The following is a 5,914-nucleotide window of genomic DNA, read 5'->3' as shown; positions in this document are numbered from 1 at the left end:
CATATATATATATATATATATATATATATATATATATATGAGATTTCATGTGTGTACATATATATTGGGTCCTCTCATAAATACTGTGTTTTTTTTTCAATTGCATGAACTAAGTCAGAAGGGTGGTACCAGATCTGATTTAATTGTTAGTGCCCCATGTTCAGTAAAAAAAATATTTCTTGACCTTGTACTAATAGGAGAAATCATTGTCGTTGTTGTGGCAGCAACCACCACCACTATCATGTTAACTATAATTAATAAAGATATCATCATCAATTATCATTGTTTCTATTGTAACTATTAGTTGGTTTTCTTTTAAATAGAATAGAGATTTTTTTTCAAGTCTCAACTATGTCTGAGAAATATGACCAATGTGTATGTGTGTGTGTGTGTGTGTGTGTGCATAAGAGACAAAATGACAGCGAAAGAGAGGGAGAGAAACTAAATTTGTTATATTTCTCACACACACACACATCATCATCATCATACATGTTTGCAATGAATTCAGGACAATATCTTGTCCACTCAAATTGTCTTTCGTCATCTCTTTCATGGAGTTCACCTCCTGAGATTAGCTTTCACCACTTTGTCCCCATGTCTTCCTCTCCGGCAGGTTTCTTCCATTTCTTTACCCAACTGTCTTCCTCCATACACATCACACAGCCAACCAACGTGGTCTTTTCTCATGCCATGCTTGCTACATCTTTATTCCTTTTATATCCTGTTTAACTCTCAGCTCATTTGTCCTCTAGCATTCATTCACTCAGGCATTTTATATCTAGCAGAACACTTCTTGGCACATTTCTCTCCAGCTTTCTCACACAATAATTTGCATTCCATACAATATCAGGCCAGTGGAGGCAACAGATTCCTGAATTTCTGCACTCTATACTTACTCTAGCTAACACCTTCCTCCATTGCTAATTAGGACACCTAGGTAATAGTGGGAATCAGTTAAAAGGGGTGACAATAAAAAATGGCATCCAGTCATAAAATGTTACCTCAAAAATCTTCTCCATTCCATACCAGCATAGGAAAAGTAATATGACGATGATGTATAAAGTACAGAAGACTTAATTTCATCTTAACCTTTCTAAGTTAAGGAAGAAGACAACAGAAATATTAATATTATCGGTGTGATTTCATAATTCTCACCTGACATTTAATCGCCCGAGATAAGGTGAAAGACAAAGTTGGTTTTAAAAAATACAAAACATAAAAGGAAACAAAAATCTTCAGATTCGTTTATCAAGAGGAAAGATAATCAACACATGAAAGATAGAGAGATAAAGAAAGAATAAGAGACGGAAGTGGGTGGAGTAGAAAGAGTAGAGAAGAGAATGACTCAGGTACTGCTTCAGATTCTTAATAGGGGGAGGCCCAATTCATCAGGGATAACTGATGCAAACAGAATGCTGTGATGTGCAAAACCACTCTAAAATACAACTATATCATGTAACGTTGGTCAATGCCTGTAAAATATTGTGACATAGTAGCATTCATTTAAAATGCCTGTAATTATTGTTGCTTCCAACACATGTCCCGGTGGCTTTCTGGAAGTTGTAGATGAATTTTTGCTACCTAGGTGACCTAATTAGCAGTGGTGCAGGTTGTACAGAAAGTGTAATTGCTAGAATAAGAATAGAACAAAGAAAGTTCAGAGAGTTTTTACTTCTCTTGGCAACCAAAGGTCTCTCTCTCACCAAGTGAAGGGAAGATTGTATGATGCTGCATGGTAGTGAGATGTGGGCCCTGAATTTGGAGAACATGTGAAGGCTGGAGAGGAACAAAACTGCTCTGGTCTACTGGATATGCAATGTCAGTGTGCATGCATGACAGAGCACTGGTGTATTGAGAGAGAAGTTGGGCGTCAGAGAAATTATATGCAGTGTGCAAGAGAGGAGACTGCTGGTTTGGTTATGTGATGCAGATGGATGAAGACAGCTGCATAAAGAAGTGTTGATCACTTAAAGTGGAGGGAAGTTGTAGAAGAGAGAAACCAAGGAAGACATGAGGTATTGAAGGCTGATCTCAAAACACTGAGCCTTATGAAGATGACAGAGGACCAAGATATGTGGTGCACTGCTGTACTCGAGAAGACCCACCCACCACAACAGAACTGAGGCCCTAAAACCAAGGAGTCACACAAACAACATTGGTGTGGATGCTGATGGCACATAAAAAGCACTGGTGCTGGTGATAGTGCCACATAAAAAGCACCCAGTACACTCTGTAAAGTGGTTGGCATTAGGAAGGGTATCAAGCCAGAGAAACCAAGCCAAAATAAACTATGGAACCTAGTGTGGCCCCCTGGCCTTACCAGTTCCTGTAAAGCTGTCCAACTCATATCAGCATGGAAAACAGATGTTAAATGATGATGCAGATTTGTTTATAGTAATATATAGTTGTTTATATCTTGACAAACTTTTATTGCATGATGATTATCAGGATATCAACCTGTTAATCTGTTTTACATTTTCACAATCATGAAAAAATATTTTCATCATGAACTCCTTTGTTGGTGTAGATTCCCCTTCAGTATCTGGCTATTGAAAAGCATATTATTGCTCCATCTCAATAAAATCTTCATCATCATGAGATGGCAGCAATTCTTTAATAGATTCTTTGTTAATCTCTTCAAATCCAAGCTGTAATCCAAATTCTATAATTTATTGAACGAATTCAATCTCAAAGCCTGTAAAATCATTAATAAAATGTGGAATAATTTCTTATGCATACAAATCACATTGTTCTTTGTAGTAACTTCATCCCATGCATGAACAATGTTTGTTAGTGATTATTTTATATTAAAACTTCTCCAAAATCCAGTTATTGTCATGGATAAATTTTCTCAACTGTCATGGATAAAGGCTTTCATAAGTGTTTCTAACATAGGCACAAGCCTTGAAATTTGATGGTAAGAGAACAATCAATTATACTGACCACAGTATTTGACTGGTACTTCATTTTAGCAACCCTAGGGGGGGTGGGTGAAAAATCTAAGTTGGCTTTGGTGGTATTTTGACTCAAAGAGGTAGAATGAATGCTGCAAGGTATTTTCCTCAAAGCTCTACTAATTCTACTAATCCACTACCCTAAATAAAATAAAGCTTAAATGAAGAAATTAGAACTTTGTTCATGCGCTGTACCAGTGTCATTGCATTGGGTGGCAGAAAATATGATTTAAACATTCTCACATAAATCGTGTGCTAGAGCTGTTGATGAGCATTGCTTAATTGATCAGCATTTGCACTTTCACTGACTACACTAACATTATGAAGACTTGTTTATTTTTTGAAATTATCAAACCAGCCAGTGCTTACAGTAAAAGTGAGCCGTCATAACCATTTAACATCTATTTTTCATACTAGCATTAGTTGGATGGTTTGACAAGAGCTGATGAACCAGAGGACTGCACAAGGTTTCAATGTCTGCTTTGGCATGATTTCTACAGCTGGATACCTCCTTAACGATAAACAGTTTAGAGAATGTATTGAGTGCTTTTTTTCATGGGACCAGCACTAGTGAGGTTACCTAGTAACTGCAAAACAAGACCCACTCTACTCAATGGAGTATCCGATTTATTTCCATTGTCTGTTTACTTTTTCAAACAGGCTCAATACTTTTGTTTAAATGCATTTTAACATACGTTTATGCATTTCTGGTTAGTCTTTAATTCATATTGATAGTAAACATTCCAGTTCAATCAGTGTAACTAATCATTAACTAGTCGTTTGTAAACCAGATGACAGAATACTTTGGTCCAATGCCTTGTAAACATTTGTGTTTCCACCAACAATCATTCATGAAGAAGACATGGTCATTTTAGGCGAACTAGAAGGTTCAGGTTTCCTTTTTTAGTTTAGGTAAAAAAATAAAGTATAAATGATATTTGAAGAATGTGTACTGCGCATAATGCTTATACCACTGGAAAATTTTGGAATCTGAGGAAATTGATGAGAGTCTATGTAATCCGGTCATAGAAAATTGATGGATCCAGCTACCATGAGGAGTGAAGAATTTGTTAAAGAATGAATGGCAAGTCAAGTTACCTGTGTAAGGATGCTAATTAAGAAAAGCTATGAATGGAACCTGCTAGAGTTGCTGGAGCTGGTTGTGGAGAGTGAAGGAAGAGGACTATAAGGGTATGGTGTAATAGGGGGAGAGAGGGGGGCAGGTAGATATGCAGAGAAATTCAGGCAGATAATAATTAAAAGTTGGTCAATGTTCTGGCAATAGAGTTTAGCCTCAAAGGGGATGGAAGTGAGATCAAAATTTGTGGAAGCATATATTGAATTAGATGACATTGACGAGGTAGCAGTATAATCAATGGATGTATAAACAGGGGGTAAACTATAAGGGTAGGCAGGATGGTACCAGTTGCATAATGATAAGAGAATTAAAACTATATAAAAATTAACTGTAAGGGTAAGGTCATGGTACAGGGGTGTGGGTCAATGAAAACTTGCACTAGAATGGAGATGAGAACAACAAAAAGAAGCCGGGATGGTTGTGGAGGAAAGATTCAATGAAAGGTGAGGTGAGTATTCAAGCCTTCAAAAACTGAACCCTAAAAATTATGCAACAATCAATGACTCCAGCCTGAAAGCAGTTCACTGCTGTATGGTTGAGTCTTGCCCATTAAGCATCAACATTTTATAATGAGGATATGGTTACAAAATAGAAACCACATAAATGGAATTCTGCATTAACTGCAACGATAAATAGCACCTTCTTGTATTAATGTTATACAGTTATCCCTCGACTATCATGAGTGTTAGATTCCAAAATTCCCCACGATAGGTGAAAATCCATGAAGTAAAAACAGTATTGTACTCTTTTACTTGTTTCAGTCATTTGACTGTGGCCATGCTGGAGCACCGCCTTTAGTTGAGCAAATCAACCCAAGGACTTATTCTTTGTAAGCCTGGAACTTATTCTATCGGTCTCTTTTGCCGAACCGCTAGGTTACGGGGACGTAAACACACCAGCATCGATTGTCAAGCGATGTTGGGGGGACAAACACACACATACATACATATATATGACGGGCTTCTTTCCGTTTCTGTGTACCAAATCCACTCACAAGGCTTCGGTCGGCCCGAGGCTATAGTAGAAGACACTTGCCCAAGGTGCCACGCAGTGGGACTGAACCCAGAACCATGTGGTTGGTAAGCAAGCTACTTATCACACAGCCACTCCTATGCCTATGTACTGTATATTTTTTTAAAACCATTTTCATAATTTGTATATATTTATTTTATTATAAATGCAAAACCACACCAGGGAGGAATCAATGTAAGTTTAAATAATAAACTGCAATAGGTGAACCCGCAATATGGCTAGGGAATACTGTAGTAGAATATCTGAACAAAGAATACCAATATGCAACAGTGACTCATGTCTAGGTTTCAGTATAACTCACCTTGCTTGCTACCTGATTAGAAAGGAGAAAATTCGGCACAGCTGTAGAGACGCTGGTGATTTGGCATGGCTGACTGGATGTTTAGCTTGCTTTGACAACAGTACGTTTTGGTGTTGGAGGCAAACACTCGCATGCACATTCATGTAGAAATATATGCATACAAATAAGGAGAAGAAGAGGTTTTACAGATACAAACATAACCAGATGCTCATGCATGCAGAGAGAGGGGGGGGAGACAAAGAAACATTAGTAATTGAACATGATTGACACAAACAGTTTCTTTTTCCTCATACACATAAAGACAAATATGATTACACAGACATATATATATACAGAGAGAGAGAGAGCAGAAGAGAGAGAGAGAAAGCAGAAAAGAGAGAGAGAGAGAGAGCAGGAGAGAGAGAGAGAGAGAGCAGAAGAGAGAGAGAGAGAGAGCAGAAGAGAGAGAGAGAGAGCAGAAGAGAGAGAGAGAGAGCAGAAGAGAGAGAG

General features: G+C 37.7%; 1 protein-coding gene across 3 annotated transcripts in view; it reads right to left on the bottom strand.

Annotated features, from left to right (window-relative positions):
• The window catches only part of LOC106873673 (leucine-rich repeat protein 1), a 42,697-nt gene that overhangs the window by 6,164 nt on the left and 30,619 nt on the right, over window positions 1-5,914 (bottom strand). The window lies entirely within an intron of this gene.

The sequence above is a fragment of the Octopus bimaculoides genome, chromosome 6, assembly GCF_001194135.2.
Source record: "Octopus bimaculoides isolate UCB-OBI-ISO-001 chromosome 6, ASM119413v2, whole genome shotgun sequence".
NCBI lineage: Eukaryota > Metazoa > Mollusca > Cephalopoda > Octopoda > Octopodidae > Octopus > Octopus bimaculoides.
The sequence above is the reverse complement of the archived record's forward strand: the minus strand, read 5'-3'. Positions and strand labels throughout refer to the sequence as shown.